The sequence below is a fragment of the Crinia signifera genome, chromosome 2 (genome assembly GCF_055691185.1).
Source record: "Crinia signifera chromosome 2, ASM5569118v1, whole genome shotgun sequence".
Classification (NCBI taxonomy): domain Eukaryota; kingdom Metazoa; phylum Chordata; class Amphibia; order Anura; family Myobatrachidae; genus Crinia; species Crinia signifera.
The window spans coordinates 133,500,945-133,521,312 of NC_139218.1; the positions used below are offsets into that span (position 1 = coordinate 133,500,945).

At 43.4% G+C, this 20,368-nt stretch overlaps 1 protein-coding gene across 2 annotated transcripts in view; it reads right to left on the reverse strand.

Moving 5' to 3' along the window:
• The window catches only part of LOC146060048 (complement decay-accelerating factor-like), a 113,845-nt gene extending 94,487 nt beyond the window's left edge, over window positions 1-19,358 (reverse strand). The window contains exon 1 of one of the 2 annotated variants that reach the window (XM_083172847.1): window positions 19,106-19,358. The gene's annotated coding sequence lies outside the window, so the exon portion shown is untranslated. The remainder of the gene's footprint in view (window positions 1-19,105) is intronic. The other variant, XM_083172846.1, reaches the window with a different exon arrangement.
• Window positions 19,359-20,368: the final 1,010 nt, after the last annotated feature.

The window sequence follows — 20,368 nt, forward strand, 5'->3', positions numbered from 1 at the left end:
ATAGTAGGGGTATGAAAAAATGGGGTGCATTTGACATGGGAGCCCAGATAATACATAAGTACCGAAAAAATAATGGTGCTAAACTGACCTTTAGAAAAGTGTAAAACTAAACTATATCACAAAGTGGTAACTATAGGGGTTATTTTGATTCACTCGGAAAGGCACAATCACTCTCAGATGGACAAAACCATATGCACTGTGACTGCAGTTGGGTCTGATGTAAAATGTGCAGAGAGAGTTAGAGTTGGGTGGGGTGTGTACTTCAAATTGGTATCTATATTGCAGTGTAAAAATAAAGCAGCACAGAAATAATAAAACACCCAAACCTAACTCTCTCTGCACATGTTACATCTGCGCCACCTGCAGTGCATATGGTTTTCTCCATTAGAGAGTGATTGTGCCTTTCCGAGTGAATCAGAATAATCCCCTATACCAGTGGTTCCCAACCCTGGTCCTCAAGTACCCCCAACAGTGCAAGTATTCCAGGTCTCCACATAGAATCACAAGTGACATAATTAGCTCCACCTGTGGCTCTTTTAAAATGTGTCTGAATAATGAATGCACCTGCTGGGTGACCTGGAAAACGTGCACTGTTGGGGGTACTTGAGGAACAGGGTTGGGAACCACTGCCCTATACCATATCATCTTTATTAACTCATAACCCATGGCTGCAACATTGCACTGACTCTGTTCTATCTAGTAACAAACAAATTCATCACTAATCTATGTTGTTGAATGGGACTAATCATATGCATCAACTAAATTACTAATCCTTCACTGCAAAGACTTTCATCCCAATTAAAATGGCCCATTAGTAAATATATGCCCTAGGGGTTTTAATTTGTTAGAAAATGCCCCATGGGCAGCACTAAGGTAATGGGTTCGATTCCCACCAAAACTGTCAGAGGCGTAGTGAGGGCGGTGCCGGTGGAGCACCAGCTCCGGGCGCTGGAAGCTATCATGGAGCCGGAGCCGTGCCCTCTCGTCTGCCGTGGCACCGCCCACTCCATCTACCCCGTTAGCTCCCGGCTCCCCGCTGTGTACGGGAGACGTGGTGCTATTTAAACTTCACATCTCCCGCTGGACCGCTAGCCAGTAGGCGCTTGCGGTCCAGCAGCCAATCAACTGGTAGCTGCTGGATCGCGAGCACCTATTGGCTAGCGCGGTCCAGCGGGAGATGTGAATTTTAAATAGCAGCACACAGTGAGTGCACGTCTCCCAGGTACAGCGGGGATCCGGGAGCGGGCGGGGTGCCGACCACACTTCCCTTGACAGCTGGGGGGGGTCCACCTTGGCAACAATATTAGTCCCCCTTTGGCAATGAGCAATATTAATCCCCCTAGGCAACAAGCAATTTTAGTCCCCCTTGGCAACGAGCAACTTTAGCCCCCCTTGGCAATGAGCAATTTTAGTCCCCCTTGGCAACAAGCAATTTTAGTCCCCCTTGGCAACGAGCAATTTTTGTCCCCCTTGGCAACGAGCAATATTAGTCCCCCTTGGCAACGAGCATGAAGCTCCTTGGCATCGAGCATGAAGCCCCTAGCATCGAGCATGAAGCTCCCAGCAATGAGCATGTAGGTAAGTGGCACTTATGTGTCAGATGTGTAATAGGCATTACGGTTTGTTATATAGTATGTAAAGGGCATCATGTGTGACCTTATGTGTAATTGGCATTACAGCATGTGGCTTTATGTGCAATGGGCATTAGAGTGTGTGGTGTAATGTTAGGCCGCGTCCCCTTTTCGCCACGCAAGAGCCCCATCTACTACAAATGGGGGGGGGGGGGCATGAAACACGCCTTTGCTCCGGGCACCGTGGCACCTAGCTACACCGCTGAAAACTGTGCAGAGTTTATATATTCTCCACATGCTGACGTGGGTATCCTCCAGGTGCTCAGGTTTCCTCCCACAATCCAAAAAAATATACTGGTAGATTAATTAGCTCCCAACAAAATCAACCCTAGAGATGTCTGGAATCATGGTGGGGGGACCCTGCATGGTGGAGGTCTCCCACCATGATTCCAGAAAGCCATAGGCTAATTGATTGGCACCACGGCTGGGTTTCACAGGGGTATTACAGTAGCCCCACAAAAATGCACGATGGCTTACCATAAGTATAAACAGCCCATTCCCTGTACTCCAGGTTTTTGTGTACAGGGGTAATAAGATAGCTAAATAGTGTAAATGTAAAATTTATCTTTGGCAATTTACAGAGTGTAGCATGGCCTGGCAGGCACTTGTAGAACCACAAGTGCCAGCTTGCCCTGGTACTTGAGTCGGCTGGCACCTGGAATTTGCCAAGGAAAAAAAGAAAATAAAGACAGACACTGTTTAATCTAAAAACTTTCAATAAATAAAGAAAAAAAGAAATGCATCAAAGGTCATGGTCGCTGTAGATGTGCTGTAAATCAGGTAAGACTCATGGACTGTGGAGTGCAGATGAACACATTTACTTGGTTTCACATCAGGAACTAAACTGAACAACAAACAGGAAACTCCCTCCCATTATGCATAGCCCCCTGTAAAGTTTCATCCTGCACGGTCCTAGCAGGATACACATCTACATTCCTCACTTCAAGAACATGGTAAAAGGGGAACAAAGTGTAAGGAGAATAATGGGGAGGGATAGAATAGGTAAGTGGAATTTATGTAACATAGGGCCAGATTCTCTAAGCTTCAAAAATGATAAAATAGAGAGTGATAAACAGCCAGCCAATCAGCTCCTGTCTGACATTTTTCAAACACAGTCTGTGACCTGACAGGTAGGAGCTGATTGGCTGGCTGTTTATCACTCCCCATTTATCGCTTTTAAAGCTTAAAGAATCTGGTCCGTAGTCCTGAAATCAGGAATTAGGTTTGCATATAAGTCCTGACTTTGTGATATTCAGGTGTGTCATGGGTGGCTGTTTATTGATGGTAATAGCTGGAGGTGCCATTTAGAAGTTTTTTCACTATTGACTGAGGAAGACATAGCTGACAACCCAAAGTGTGATGTGGTGTAAGGAGAGTCTGTGACGTCCACTTTTATACTGAGTGCAGTAACAGTCTCCTCAGGTAGACTTAAAAGGTGGCGACGGTTACGCTCATACACAGTTCCATCTGCCTGAACAACATAACTGTTGGGCCGGCTGCCTTTCTTTAGGATGGTGGTAGGCTTGTCATATCCTCGAGTGGTCTGTATTCAAACAGCTTGTCCTGGAAGCTGCTGAGGGAGAGTGTGCGCTGTGCAGTCATAGGCCCATATTCAATGCTGCATGCCACAGCCGGCGAGGGGGTTAAACAGCAAGGATCCTCGCTGTTTAACCCCCTCGCCAGCCGATCGCTGTATTCAATGTTCCTGGGGAATCCTCACAGGAGCAATGGGGAATCAGTGTATTAGGGGGGTCAGTTGAATACTGTGGTGGCGAGCGGTCACAGCGAGCAGATAGCCCTGCTCGCCCCGGGCAATGAATACTTGCCATAGTGTCTTTTATTGGAAATACTCTTGGAGGCAAGTGTTAATTGGACTTGCGGCTGTAATTGAGGTTGTAATTGATGTTTAGTAATTGGAATTTTGGTTCTGATGCGACGTGATAAAAATGGTTGGGCAGGGGATGGTCCTGTGGTGTGTTGCATAGGTTTATGAGTGCTAGGAAATGTCAGTCTGATCTCATGTGCATTTCTACAATAAATGTTTGGCTGAGCAGACAGCTCTCTCTGCAAGCCAAGTGTGGGCAAACAACTTACACTCATTGCTTGTGAACTGTGTGGCATTGAGGTATTCCATGTGTAGCAAAGTGTCCTTTAAGCTTGGTAATGACAGTGGTGCTTGTAAGAGTGGGCAAGTGATCAATCTCAAACCATCCTGAGTAAGAGTCTACAAGAACCAGGTACTCCTTATCTGTCAATACAAAAATATCAGCTGCAGTGATGGACCATGGAATATCTGGGATGTCATGGGAATGCAGAGGCTCATGTGGTTGATGTACATGAAGTGCTGCACATGGGCCACAAACAGATACCTCCCACTCCATGTCACTGAACATGGTGGCCCAATAGAGCAGTTCCTTGGCCCTGCGCTTGGTGCCCTCTAGGCCAGAGTGTCCTTGGTGCAACTGCTTGGTGTATTACTTTTGTAAGGAATAGGGAATAACAAATCTCTGACCTCTGAAGATGATCCTGCCTGACAGAGATAGCTGCATTGCAAAGAACAGGTAAAAGTCTTGAGGAAGTTTCTTGGAGGACTGAGGCCAGCCTTGCAGAATAGTGATAGTTGTTGATACAAATCATCCGCCTCCATGTGGACAGAGGACAGGATTTGAAGAGTCATCACATCACAGTCATCAACCTGTAGAGGTGCAAAATGAGGGAGGAATGCTCTGGAGAGGGCATCAGCCACAAACATTTATTTGCCATGCTTGTAAATGATTTCTAGGTGGTAATTTGAGCCTGGTACATTGAGCCTCTGAAATTTGAGCATCATCCTTTGAATATACGGGAAGAAGCATTGTGCATAGAAGGGAATTGTGCAAAGGCTTTCTCATGATTGTGATGAGTGGTTGGTGGTCAGTTTTGACAGTGACTGGTTGACCGTAAATGAAGTCATGGAATTTTTGGCAGACAAAGACCAATGCCAGCAGCTCTTTTTCAAAATGCGCATTTTGTCAGTGCCCTTCAGGGGCAAACGCAGGATTTTCAGATGGGGGTTTCCAGAGGGGTGGAGCAAAGCCGAGTCATTTAAAGTATTCTAGATAGACCAAATGTATATAAATAATAATACATATATATAGTGGAGTGGGCTTATTATTCATAATTTTCTGGTGGGAGGACAGCTTGCTTGATTGCAGATATCTCCAGTTCCCGAAAATAGATTTCTTCGATTTTAATGGAATGAAAAACTAGAGAATCCCACCTACCAAATGGTACTGGGGACTAGGGGATCAGAGTTCAGGAGGCAGAGCAATCTGCCAACGTGAAAATAAAACTACATACCAGGTGTGTGGAGCTGGAGCAGTAACCAGCTGCTGGAAGGCTGATATCTCTGGTTCTGGGAACAGTAAAGACAAACTACTAGTGTCCATCAAAGGTGGAGAGTCCCAGATTTTGGAATATACCCTCAGAAAAACTCCAAGTCAGACAGAAACTAAAATATCTGACTGGGAATAGCAATTAACAGGCTTGGATGGGGATCACTGCTTTGAAGTCAGATATCTCCGGTTCCCAAGGGCCGATTTTTAAAATTCTTGTACCTTTTGAAAGAGGGGACCCTCAGCTTTCAGCCTAGGACCCTTAGACCCCTGGGGGGGTTTCTGGGTACTCAGAACCCCCCCCCCCCTGCGTGCGCTACTGCCCTGGAATTAAAAGCAATTGAGCTGTTCTTTTGAAGGCAGACCGCACCCAGTCCATGCTGTGAGAAATCAGCTGAAATTACCACCTGGAAGTGTACATTGAAGTACTGCAGTACAGGGGGCTGGTGAGCATGATCTTCAAATTCGCCAATGCTGTGTGGTGAGGTTCCAACCAGCATCACTCTATCTTGGTGTAGAAGTTGTCGCAGGAATACAGTGATCTCACTATAATTGGTGATGAATTTGGACAGGTAATTAGTCATTCCTAAGAAACGTTGGAGGTTTAGTTTGTCCACCGGCATGCTGAATATCCGCTGTTTATTCAGGGTCGCGTTTAACATGTTGGCTTATAAGGAGGTGACCCACGTATGGAACTTCAGTCATTCTGAATCGGTACTTATTGGATTCAGCTTTAAGTTGATTGCTCATATTCTTTACAAAACCTGGCAGTTTATGTAGTTTAACCATTGGGTATATGCATATTGTATTACATAATTCATTCAACCTGAGAGTCTGTATTTTAATTTGCGTACAGATCTGCAAAAAACTTATTTGAATTAACACAACCAAAATAAACTGACATCAGAATGTCATTCTTTAACCAAGTGTAAATGGAGTAGAAAGGTGTATGTCTGCATATTCCGTACCCAAGTGCACCCATTTTTGTGAGAGTATGTCCCTGCTTCACTACACACTGGTCAGCACAAACAGTAAAGCAACCCACTGCTGTGGATTAATAGATCCCTAGATTTGCGCTAAATGTATAGGTCGCTAATAACACTAGGTCCCCACAATTCAAATATCGAGGGATGCCCACAATCCAAATATCGACACAATAGTGTTAAACAGCTCCCGTATACAAACAATAGGTAATTCCTGTCTTTCCTTTTTCTATAAAACCATAATCAACAAATAGGTAGCAAGTAGTGCCTTGCTACTGGGACACTGGAGAGCACACATGCACTGGCCTTAATTAGGAGCAATCTTTTTTATCCTGATCCAAGCTAATTAAAGAAAAAGGGACCATACATCCCCTTGAAGAATAAAATATAAAAGTCTACCCCAATGTAAGGTCTTTTCTACTTTATTGGACTTAGTCGAATTTTAATGCTTTGTTGAAATAGTAATAAAGTGATGGGATTACAGCCAATTTAAAAATGGTGGTCAATACGGTACTTGTGTAGTTTCACGGCGGCAGGAAATCGCATCGAAAGTGATCACTTGCTGGCTGGACTCCAAGGAGTACACAAGGGACACGCAGTGTAAAAATAATGTGTAATGCAGTGTAAAAATAATGCAGCCAGTATTTACCCTGCACAGAAACAAAATAACTCACACAAATCTAACTCTCTCTGCACATGTTACATCTGCCCCATCTGCAGTGCACATGGTTTTTCCCATTTTCCAAACAAATTTGTCCTGCGATCAGATCTGAATAAGGGCCTGTGTCTGCTTCTAAATATTTAAAGCATTTTGTTCCCTTTATTTTAGTTATTGGACAGTCTAGATCAGTTCCATCTGTACAATGATGTGAGACAGCTCTAGAGGATTACAGTTGTTTTATTAGACCTGAGGGACACATTAATGCTGAACTTGTGTTTAAGCATTTTAATCCCTGCTGAGGGTTTTCTTAACTATTTTCAAGCCTTATTCATGTTAGTAAAGCAAAAAAGCGAGTAACTTTGCATCTGGAACAAACCATGTTACCATGGAAGCGGAGCAAATACAAATTTTACACTGAAATTTAGATTTCAGTTTGAACACACCACAATCAAATCTAAATCTCTCTGCACATGTAACATCTGCCCCATCTGCAGTGCAGCATGGCTTTGCCCAGCTGCTTGTTTTATTTTTTGCTTAACTTACACACGTAAATCAGGCCCTTCTAATGTTAGCGTACGTAACTTCATTCAAACAAACAGTCTTATTATAACACTTAAACAATTTTCAACCCAAATGGGCTTCAAAAGTGTTTTGAATTGGTATTTCAGGAAAGGGTCAAAAAACAAACATGATTCATGTTTCGTGTGGATCGTGACAAAAAAAATAAATAAATCTGTCTTTACAATTAAAATGCATTTTTAGTTTACATTTACACTGTCTCAATAGAAAAGTTTCCTATGTGTGAGAATATAATAGACCCTTGATTGCTAACCTTGAGGCTCCAGATGTTGTTGAACTACACATCCCAGCCTGCTCTGCTACAGTTTTGCTATTTGGCAATGCTAAAACCAATGCAGGGCATGCTGGGATGTGTAGTTCAACAACAGCTGGAGTGTCAAGGTTAGCCATCACTGTAATAGAATAACAAGGCTTAACTGTACATCTTGTCAGTGAAAGTCTTTCTGTGTTTTTGTCTGATTGAAAAATTCCAAAACCACTAAACCAATTGAGATGCAGTTTTACCAGTTTTGTACATTATTTGGTACTTGTTTCCTAGAACGGCCACAATCGGGGGTAATCGTGTACCTTAACTTAAGGTACACGATTACCCCCGATGGACCCGATTTCCTTTGAAATCAGGTCCATTTTGCCGGCAAAGGCAAAATCGGGTCCATTACGTCGGTCGGGTGCATTAACATGGCACGCGACGCGACCGACGCGATGCACCCGATTTTGCCATAGGGTTCAATGTTAAAATATTTTTAACATTGTAATCGGGAAAAAATGGGAAATGGGCCAATATGGCCCATTTCTCATTGTATATGCCCCCCCCCCATTGTGAACGTCACCCCACGATTGACGCCAACCCGAAGAGTGGCAAGCATAGCGAGCCCGCGAGGGGCAGCGGTACGCGTCCTCCGACCTTTTCATACCCCTACTATCCACGTCGGCGTGGAGTTGAGAATATAAAGTGTGGCGAGCGCAGCGAGCCACCGAGCCCGAACCGAAGCGAGCGCAGCGAGCCCCGCGAGGGGACGCGTATACCTGTGAAGTTATACGCGTCCCCTCGCGGGGCTCACTGCGCTCGCCACGCTTCGGGCTAGGTGGCTCGCTGCGCTCGCCACACTTTATATTCTCAACTCTACGCCGACGTGGATAGTAGGGGTATGAAAAGGTCGGAGGACGCGTACCGCCGCCCCTCGCGGGCTCGCTACGCTCGCCAAGCTTCGGGTTGGTGTCAATTGTGGGGTTAAAATTGGGGTCTGGGGAGACTTTTACATTGAATCCAATGTATAATAGGGTCCCAGGGACCCTATTCACATTTCAATCAATGTAAAAATTGGGACCATCGCGTCGGTCGCATCGCATGCGATTTGGTCGCATGCGATGCGATCGATGCGATGCGACCGACCCGATCAACATCGGTGTGGCCGTTCTAGGAAACAAGTACCCATTATTTTCTCCAGCAGGTTTTAGACAGGTTTCAGTATCACCATGATCATTCATCAGGTGGTTGTGGGCGGGGACTATATATAAAGGTGTGTCATAATGATAGGAAACACCAGATCACATGACCAAGAATTTTTTTTTCCAACAATCACATACCCTATCTGGACTACTTTAGTCACCAAAACCTAATCACCGAGTGACAGCTGTATCACTCCACAACAGCAGCACATCACTGTCTCACTGATAGCAGCACACCATCACTTCACCGACAGCAGCACTCAAGGACCACAGCACATTGCAGCCTCACTGACAGCAACACATCACCACCTCCCTGACATCACCGCCTCACTCAGGGCCTTATTTTGGTTCATTCTTTCTGACAAAATCCTTCTTAGATGGACAAAACCATGTGCACTGCAGGGGGGCAGATGTAACATGTGCAGAGAGAATTAGATTTGGGTGAGTAATTTTGTTTCTGTGCAGTAAAAATACTGACTGCTTTATTTTTACACTGCAATATAGATCTCACTTTGAAGTAAAACCTCCCCCAAATCTAATTCTTTCTGCACAAGTTACATCTGCCCCACCCGCAGTGCACATGGTTTTGCCCATCTAAGAAGGATTTTGTCAGAAAGAATGAACCAAAATAAGGCCCTCAGAGACATACACATTTCTGATGGATTTTTATTTTAAAATGTAAAAATAACTATAAATAAAGTTATAATAACTACACATGTAAAAATAACTCACAGGACCTGATATCAATCATCACCAAAGATGATTGGTGCAATATGGTTTACCAATATCATTCAGTGTGTACACTCAGGACCTGATTCAGATCTGAACGGACGGCTGGAAATGCGCAGCGTACAGAGTTCAGTTAAGCCACGCCCTGCTAGAGTTAAATCCCGCCTTGTGAATCAATGTCCACGCTGTGCGTATGGATCTGTACGGCTACACATCCATGCAAAAATGTCCAAAACCCATGGTAACAGGCTCACCATCGAATGGTTTTACTTTGGCCACAATCACTACTGCACGGGCCACGTAGCCCTAGACTTACTTGGCAGTGTGATGGAAAAAGGCATATCTGCCCTGGAGCTGAAGTCACAAACACTCCCCTAAAACACTCAGACACAGACAGCATTTCCTTAGCAATCCCACTGAACAGTCGGTTAACATCCGCAGAAGCCTGCTTCATGTCAATCACCTTGTATTGGAAACATGCCTTTAGAAAAAGTTGCCGGAAGTAATTTCAGAATCGTCTTGCGCATGCGTACTGCGAACTGTATGCATGCGCAGTGTATCGATAATCAACCTCTGTGAGAATTTGCAGCCATATGTTCATTGCTGAAAAAGGCCCTCAATGTCATTTTAGCAGCGGCACCAATGATATAGTTAAGAATACGTATGGGGCTTTAAGTAAATTGAAATAAAGCAGATCATAATTATCTTCTTTTTCCAATGAAAATCTTCCAAAAGATACTGGGCCTTATTCTGGTTCACTCCTTCTGGCAAATTCCTTCTTAGATGGACAAAACCATGGCCCTTATTCTGATTGAGTCCGATGGCTCCGAATGTGGACGGACAGCCGACGGTTGGTGTTTGCGCATGTGCAGAGGCATATCTGCGCATGTGTGAACGCCTCACCCGTCCAAACATGGCGTGAGATCCGTGCAGAAAATGATCGTACGGAACCATCTGAGCAGGGGGTGGAGAGGGGCGTGAAGGGCTGATTTAGCTCATTACCATATGCGTACACCCTGCGTTTCATGGGCGTTCCCATGAAAACGCTGGGTGTACGTATGTTAATCCGGTCGTGACACGTGTGGGGGGCGGACATATGACATAGCCGGATGTCAGCTGCCCGCCCATATCCCTGCTTTTGCACGGAGAAATGCCCGAGTGGTCTGGTGCTGCCTGACCACTTGGTCCAGCATTCGATGGTCGGCGACCATCTAATGATGGGGGAGGTTCCCACAGATGGAGAAGGTGTTCACATGAAAAATCCACTTGTGGTCCGTTCGGTCGGCGTCTTACCGCATACGGACTGTGTGAGCGATCCGTACGGAAGGCTGGGCTAAGAACTCTCGGTTCCTGTCTGAAAATACGCATCCGTCCGATTCAACTAGAATAAGAGCCCATGTGCACTGCAGGTGGGGTAGATGTTACTTGTGCAGAGAGAGTTAGATTTGGGTGGAGTTTTACTTCAAATTGAGATCTATATTGCAGTGTAAAAATAAAGCAGTCAGTATTTTCCCTACACAGAAACAAAATAACTCACCCAAATCTAATTCTCTCTGTACATTTTACATCTACCCCCCTGCAGTGCACATGGTTTTGTCCATCTAAGAAGGAATTTGCCAGAAGGAGTGAACCAGAATAAGGTCCACTATCAGGATCTGATACTCTAGCCCTCCTCTACATCAAATGAAGCACTGATCTAGTTTCGAGGGAACAGCAACATAACAATTTCTTTTGCATGGACATCATCATTTGGAATATGAATTGCAACACATGTATCATCTATTTGCATTGTAGCCATTATTTGTTTTAGAATTATTATACTCCTTTTTGTAAATAAAGCGTTTCTTTATTGACTAACCAACTGAGTAATAGTTTGTTACAATACAATTGTACTGAAGTGATTTCATAGTTATTGAAGAAAAAAAAGATGTTTTATTTGCTAATTTTATATATTCTAAAAAAAAACTGATTAATTAACACTGACAACAATTTTAATAACAAAAATCTACCTTTATTAAAAAAAGGGTCCATACCTCGAATTGCGCACGCCAGTGTCGGCACTGTAATATCTGGACTCCCGATTTTCTTATGAGACCGCGTCCCCTCGCGGGGCTCGCTGCGCACACCACGCTTCGGGCACGGTGGCTCGCTGCGCTCGCCACACTATATAAAATCAACTCCATGCGTAGTTGGATAGTAGGGGTATGAAAAAATGGGGTGCATTTAACATGGGAGTCCAGATAATACATAAGTACCATTCGTCTTTTCAGGGTATGGCTTATTTTGGACCATTCTGCATATATAAGGGTAGGTCTTATTATCGGTGTAGGTCTTATTATTGAGGAAACACGGTGTGAAGCAGTGATAAGGGAGAGGTGATAAAGTGCCTGGTACCCAGAATGTAACTTGACATTAAGAGCTAATTGGCTGGTGCTTTATCACCTTCCACTTTATCACTTCACCAGACTTAAGGGCCCCATACATCAGCAATTAATTGTGACAATTTTCAGATATGGAGATGATTGCCACAATCAATTTTAGATGTGTGGGCTCCCCCTTTTGGCTATCCCAATCAAAATCGCCAATCGATTGCTTAATCAGGTTTTTAAACATGTTTAATAATCTGGTATTATCTGCAGATCTTTTTTATATGTGTGGGCATTCCCAATTCGTCTTCTTCATCTATTTACATTATGAACAGCTGAAATGACAATCGATTGGGGCAATTTCCAGATATGAAGATGCAATCTTTAGATGGAAAAATCTGCCGATCACTGAAATAAATCTGTAATGTGTGGGCAAAGTCAGATAGATTTTAAAATCCATTTATCTGGCCAAAAAATCCCTATATCTGAAAATCCATAAATTGTGATTGCTGATGTATGGGGCCCATTACACCTTTGAGTGAACTCTTTGAATTGTTTGGCCAGTGATAAAGTACCAGGCCCTTTATCACTTCTCCTCCCTTATTACTGATACTGTGTTTCCCCGATAATAAGATCTACCCTGATAATAAGACCTACCGTTACATCTACCCCGATACAGCATGTAATACAGTGCATCCGGAAATTATTCACAGCGCTACTTTTTTTACATTTTGTTATGCTACAGCCTTATTTCAGCTTGGAATATATTTATTTTTTCCCCTCAAAATTCTACACACAATACTCCATCATGACAACATTATCTAGTTTGGACGGGTAGATTCTCTCCTGACATAACTACCTTGCTTTTGCTGCTATCGTACATGAGCACAGCCTGTTCCCTGATAAACAGATACAAAGAAATGGAGAGGGTGGGGCTTATGCAGAGGTGGACAGGGATTGTAGGAACCTTATGAATGCAGGTATTTAAACAAGTCGCATACTGTATGCCTGGTAGTTTGCCTTGATGAAGTAGACAGCTGGTACTACAGTTTTAATTTTTGGCCATGCTAAAACTAATGCAGGGCATGCTGGGATGTGTAGTTCAACAACAGCTGGAGTGTCAAGGTTAGCCATCACTGTCATAATATGATTACTATATAATTATACTTTCTATATGTTGATTGCGCATCTCATTTCTGCCCTTGTAAGAGCAGTGGAATATACTTTCATTGTGATATAAGAATCATTTCATGACTGACCCTGCACATATGCATATGAGCGACAAGAAGGCAGGGCAGTGTCTACATAATATGAGACACTGGGGCAGATGTATTAAGCCTGGTAAAGTGATAACATGGTGATAAAGTGGAAGGAGATAACTCACCAGCCAATCACCTCCTGTCATTTTTTAATCACATTGGATTGGCTGGTGCGTTATCACCTTCCACTTTATTACCGCTTTATCTCTTTACCATGCTCAATACATCTGATATAATAATATAAAACTCTGCCCTCACTACATCATTTAGAGTTCTGCATGACCTTAATCCTGACACTATATGGTATCAGTCAAGGTGACACCTGTAAATTTGCAGATGAGCAATCAAGTGCGAATCCGGCCCATTATCAGCATTGTACAGGAAGAAATCAGCATGTGCACTTCCTTTACAAACTAGTTATGAGCTCAACAGAGGCCACTGGAGCCTTGATTATCTACCACTGCAAGGTACTCAGCAACAGCAAGAGTCCTTTGACCGACTGTGAGATGATTTGAGGAGGGAGCACCATACCGAACCACTGTGTTTGAGGTGGTTTTCAGAATTGTAGCACAGATGGAAGACCTTGGAGGACTGTGGCCGACCTATAGGCACAAGGATAACGTTGCTGCTGTGCAGGCCCTCGCTACATCATTTAGAGTTCTGCATGACCTTAATCCTGACACTATATGGTATCAGTCAAGGTGACACAGTAGGGGCACCCTGGCTCTATTATAACACAAGACAGTGGGATACATGTAGTGTTCCAAACAGTTATGTTAATAAAGTTAGTTGATGGCTTTATACTAAAGGTGCATACACGCTGGGCATTTTTGCTGGCGATGATGTGGGAGCGTGCATCACCACTCATCGCTGCCCCAACCCATTGGGTGGCTTTTAAGCCTTTAGGGGCACAGGGAATTTGCATGTGTAGGGATGCTTTTGTCCTCTGTCTAGCGTTGTCATGGACAAGACAAACATTTAGTACGATTGTATAGAATGATCTGATAAGTTGCAAATGTCAAACTATCAGTAATGGTTTATAGACACAGTGCCATCTGGCAGCCGCCGGGACCTGACAGGGTGCTGGCATAGCTGTCAGGGAGGGAGGGGCAGCGCTGGTTGTGAGTGCAGGGGGGTGGGGGCGCAGTGCAGCATGGCCCTCATTCCAAGATAGTAGAAATAGATTGTGCTGCACAGTCTATTTCTACTTTTCGATTCCGATGCTGCGCATTGGGATCGAATAATGATGGGGTGCCCCTCTATACATAAATAGCATGACCATTACATTTTTTATATCTATGCAATTGTATATTTTATTTAAGTTATTTTTTTTCTACATTACATTTTTTTTAAAATAAACACCTTCACCGAGCATACTTTGAAGAAAATATCACAAAACGTGGGGAAGGGTTGCATGATGTAAATCAAACCATTTAAATCAAATGATTAAATCGAACAATTTAAATCAAATGATTAAATCGAACAATTTAAATCAAATGATTAAATCAAACAATTTAAATCAAATTATTAAATCATGATTTAAATCAAAATGTTATAAACTACAACTCTTAGCTTACATTTACTATCCCAAAAATACGGCAATTCCTATTCGTATTGATAGCACATCAACACGAATACGAATTGCCGTATTTTCGGGATAGTAAATGTAAAAAATAAGTGTATTTCTGGATACAAATACACCTATTTTTTTACAAATTTCCTTTAGTAAATTTCCCCCTTTATGCCAAGTATCTCCTCTATCCTGGTGGATGTCCTGCGCAGCTCAACTTCAGTTAGACAATTCTGTAGTAAATCTTCTGAAGCTGAAGTTTTATCAAGTGCAGGAATTGAAAGGTTTTTTTTTTAACGTACGGTTTTGTACAATCCAAAACACGCAGCAGATTGGGAAATAAAAAAGCAGCCAAGCTGGTTGCATGCTACAGAGCCTTTTCTGTTGAGGACAAATGTGAGGACGTGGACAAAGCCATATACATGTTTGACTAAGGCTTAAACAACTGAGTGAAATTTAGAACCCAATTGTACTTCTTAATGCAACTGTTTAGTGTGTATTTATTCTATTACTGTGTTCATCTTGTTACTGTTCTCACTTTGGTTACTAAAACAATGTGTAAGCATCTAAAATTAAACCATTTACTTAAGAATGTTTTTAATAAGAAAATATAATATTTAAATCCTAAAAATCTGTTTTGAATAAAAAAAAATCTCATTTAGAGTTCTGCATGACCTTAATCCTGACACTATATGGTATCAGTCAAGGTGACACAGTAGGGGCACCCTGGCTCTATTATAACACAAGACAGTGGGATACATGTAGTGTTCCAAACAGTTATGTTAATAAAGTTAGTTGATGGCTTTATACTAAAGGTGCATACACGCTGGGCATTTTTGCTGGCGATGATGTGGGAGCGTGCATCACCACTCATCGCTGCCCCAACCCATTGGGTGGCTTTTAAGCCTTTAGGGGCACAGGGAATTTGCATGTGTAGGGATGCTTTTGTCCTCTGTCTAGCGTTGTCATGGACAAGACAAACATTTAGTACGATTGTATAGAATGATCTGATAAGTTGCAAATGTCAAACTATCAGTAATGGTTTATAGACACAGTGCCATCTGGCAGCCGCCGGGACCTGACAGGGTGCTGGCATAGCTGTCAGGGAGGGAGGGGCAGCGCTGGTTGTGAGTGCAGGGGGGTGGGGGCGCAGTGCAGCATGGCCCTCATTCCAAGATAGTAGAAATAGATTGTGCTGCACAGTCTATTTCTACTTTTCGATTCCGATGCTGCGCATTGGGATCGAATAATGATGGGGTGCCCCTCTATACATAAATAGCATGACCATTACATTTTTTATATCTATGCAATTGTATATTTTATTTAAGTTATTTTTTTTCTACATTACATTTTTTTTTAAATAAACACCTTCACCGAGCATACTTTGAAGAAAATATCACAAAACGTGGGGAAGGGTTGCATGATGTAAATCAAACCATTTAAATCAAATGATTAAATCGAACAATTTAAATCAAATGATTAAATCGAACAATTTAAATCAAATGATTAAATCAAACAATTTAAATCAAATTATTAAATCATGATTTAAATCAAAATGTTATAAACTACAACTCTTAGCTTACATTTACTATCCCAAAAATACGGCAATTCCTATTCGTATTGATAGCACATCAACACATTTTCGGGATAGTAAATGTAAAAAATAAGTGTATTTCTGGATACAAATACACCTATTTTTTTACAAATTTCCTTTAGTAAATTTCCCCCTTTATGCCAAGTATCTCCTCTATCCTGGTGGATGTCCTGCGCAGCTCAACTTCAGTTAGACAATTCTGTAGTAAATCTTCTGAAGCTGAAGTTTTATCAAGTGCAGGAATTGAAAGGTTTTTTTTTTAACGTACGGTTTTGTACAATCCAAAACACGCAGCAGATTGGGAAATAAAAAAGCAGCCAAGCTGGTTGCATGCTACAGAGCCTTTTCTGTTGAGGACAAATGTGAGGACGTGGACAAAGCCATATACATGTTTGACTAAGGCTTAAACAACTGAGTGAAATTTAGAACCCAATTGTACTTCTTAATGCAACTGTTTAGTGTGTATTTATTCTATTACTGTGTTCATCTTGTTACTGTTCTCACTTTGGTTACTAAAACAATGTGTAAGCATCTAAAATTAAACCATTTACTTAAGAATGTTTTTAATAAGAAAATATAATATTTAAATCCTAAAAATCTGTTTTGAATAAAAAAAAATCTGATTTAAATCAAATAAATATCATTTTTTTTTTAAATCCGGTTTTACGCAACCCTGATGAGGGGTGTGCAGTAAGTTTCCACATGTGAAGTGGGAAAGCTTGGACGGTGTAATGGTTAGCATTACTGCCTCACCGCACTGAGGTCATTGGCTCGATTCCCACCACGGCCCTAACTGTGCGGAGTTTGTAAATTCTCCCTGTGCTTGCATGGGTTTACACCGGGTACTCCGGTTCCTCCCACAATCCAAAAATATACAGGTAGGTTAATTGGCTCCCAACAAAATTAACCCTACAATGTCTGTGTGTGCGTGAATATGTGGTAAGGAATATAGATTGTAAGCTCCACTGGGGCAGGGACTGATGAGAATGTTCAAATATTCTCTGTAAAGTGCTGCGGAATATGTGTGCCCTATATAAAAAAATGTTCATAATAATAATATGTAGAGTACACAAGATTGAGTATTGATCATGGGGTTGACAATGTCTAGGTTGACCCCAAAAAATCAACCTGCACAATGTCTACACAGGAAAAAGGTCGACACAAGCAAAAATTCAACACAGACAAAGTGGACACATGAAACGGTTGACATGTTATCCACTTTTTTTTCCCCAATTAGTGTACCGCATAGCCTTGCATGGCTCACCACTTCACAGCTTGCAATCATAGTCCACATGGATAGTAAAGTATGAAAAAGTAAAAAAATAATTAGTGATGTTGACCTTTTGGTGTGTAGACCATTGCCATGTGTACCCTTCCCTTCTATTGATTTTTCGTCAACTTTGTACATATTGACCATATGGTATTAATCTTTTGACTGTCAACCCCTAGATCCTATTGACCTATGATCCAGGTCCCGACACAATGATGGAAATTTACTAAGATGTGAATTCTACTTCACATGTGATATGGCTATGGGCAACCAATCAGATCCTGTCTACTATCTTCTAGAGCAGGGCTGGGCAACACCGGCCCTCCAGATGTTGAGGAACTACACATCCCAGCATGCCTTGCATCAGTTTCAGCATGGCCACATAGCAAAACTAATGCAAAGCATCCTGGGATGTGAAGTTCATCAACATCTGGAGGGCAGGTGTTGCCCAGCCCTGTTCTAGAGGGTGCTAAATAAATAAGTAGATTCTGATTGGTTGCCCATAGCAACATCACATGTGAAGTAGAATACACATCTTATTAAATTTCCCCCAATGTGTCTATTTGTAAACTGTCATTTCTGACTAAAGTGCTTGTGAAATGTCAAGGCACAGAACTGTATATAGGACCAATTCTGATGCCCTGGCGTTTTAAGGAATGGTGTGCGATGTCAACACCCGCCTCAATCAGCCTTTCTCTGTCACAGAGTTGTGGAATGGTCAGGCTTACTCACATCCGCACAGACTGGAAAAATCATTTGATAATGAATTGCGTATGGACATGCAACAGGAAAGTGGATTGCAAAATGTTTGCAATTCACTCACAAATTTGTGAGTCAGCTAACTTCTCGCAGTCATCTGTAAATTTGCGAGTGTGAATCCGGCCCATTATCAGCACTGTACAGGAAGAAATCAGCATGTTCACTTCCTTTACAAACTAGTTATGACTTATGAGCTCAGCAGAGGCCACTGGAGCCATGATCATCTACCACTGCAAGGTACTCAGCAACAGCAAGAGTCCTTTGACCGACTGTGAGCTGCTTTGAGGAGGGAGCACCATACCGAACCACTGTGTTTGAGGCGGTTTTCAGAATTGTAGCACAGATGGAAGACCTTGGAGGACTGTGGCTGACCTATAGGCACAAGGATAACGTTGCTGCTGTGCAGGTTATAGTTCACTCTGCTATAGGTGCAGTGCCAGTGTGTCAGGATTACATGGTGTCCTTATGCCACAATAGGGGAAATTTACTAAGATGGGAGATCTATTTCAGATGAGAAGTTGCTATGTGCAGATACTATTATCTTCTAGAAGGTGCTAAATAAATAAGAAGTCAATTCTGATAGGTTTCCCATAGCAACATCCCATGTGAAATAGAACTCCCAGCTTAGTAAATTTCCCCCAATGTGTCTATTCCAGCTCACAGGGCACTTTTTCCACTGAGCAAATTCACACTTGTCTGTAACAACAAAAGCATGCTATGGAAGATTGTTACTAAACAACTCACAGTACATCTACATATAGGAATACCGTATTGTCTATGTATTACTAGCACACACGCTATTCCGCACTAAGCAGCCAGTGGCTGCACATTACAGATAACAGACGGGTGTGCCATAGAGGCTGGCACACAGCAGCACTCACCCGGCTCCGGGACACCACTCTCTCTCGCCTCCTAAAATAATCCACTACAAGTCCCAGCGATAGCTGCCGCTGCCCGTTCTCCCAATCGCCAGCGCACAGCTCCACTCCTTAACGGGGAAGCCGTGCTTCCACAGTCCGTTATGCGCTATGGTGGATACAAGGGGTACCACCCGGCAAGTGCCCGGCCCGCCTTCTTCCCGCTGCCAGCCCTCCCACAAACAGTGACTGAGTGGAAACAGAACGTGAACTGCACAAGCAGCCAGCACCCCCCCTTTCAGGCGTGCCCAGTCTTCCTTATGTGGAATCCCCTGCTAGCATTATCCGGTTACTCTTATGGGTGACGTCACGTTTATGAGATTGATGTCCTGCATATACAGTAGCAGCGCTGCGCTGTAACTGTAACAGATGCTGCCACCCCGGTTATGTCACTGTGTAGCTGTGTACAACAGGGATGGGCCGTCTGAGTCTCCAAAAGTTCAAGACAACTACTGTATATTCAACATCTGAACATAACAGTATGGTTGTGGTACTTTTAACTGGCCCATCCACTTATTATACCACTTTTCCACTAAAGTCCGGATCTGACTTATACCCCTTTTACACCGCCGCAAAACCTGGGTCATCGGCGGGTCAGACCCAGGTCACGCAGTGTCCCTTTACACGGACTACTACCCAGGTCCTGACCTGGGTAGAACATGGCAAGGACCTGGGTAGAGGGCGGTGTAAACTGGTACGCTGGGTCATCTGACCTGGCTCCCGTTTACATCAATGGGGGAACGTACAACCAGGTTGGACGGGGGAACACACAACCTGTGTTGCTGTCTGCTATACAGACAGCAGCCACTGCAGTAGAGGAGGTGAATGGATGCCTGTGTGCGGCATCCATTCACCTCCCGGATGAGGGCTGGGGGGGTGCACGGGGGCTGCCCTGCAGATAACCTTAGTGCTGGGCTTTCCCCCAGCGCAGCGGTCCGGGTCCCAACGGCAGCGATCGGCGCTTGGAGATGATGTAATCTCCAAGCGGCCGCTTGGGAACCGACTGCGCTAGGTGGGGGGAGCACTGGTGTAAAAGGTACCAAACGCCAGGTCGCACCCGGCTTGAAGCTGGGTCCAAAAAGCCAGGTGCGACCCATCGTTTTGGTATAAAAGGGGTATTAGAATACACGGCCCTGCGAGTCCACCAGACCACACCCGGGCCTCCCTAATCCCACCCACCCCCTCCCCCTCGCAGCGCTGGTTAGCTTGCACTGGCTGCAAATGGAT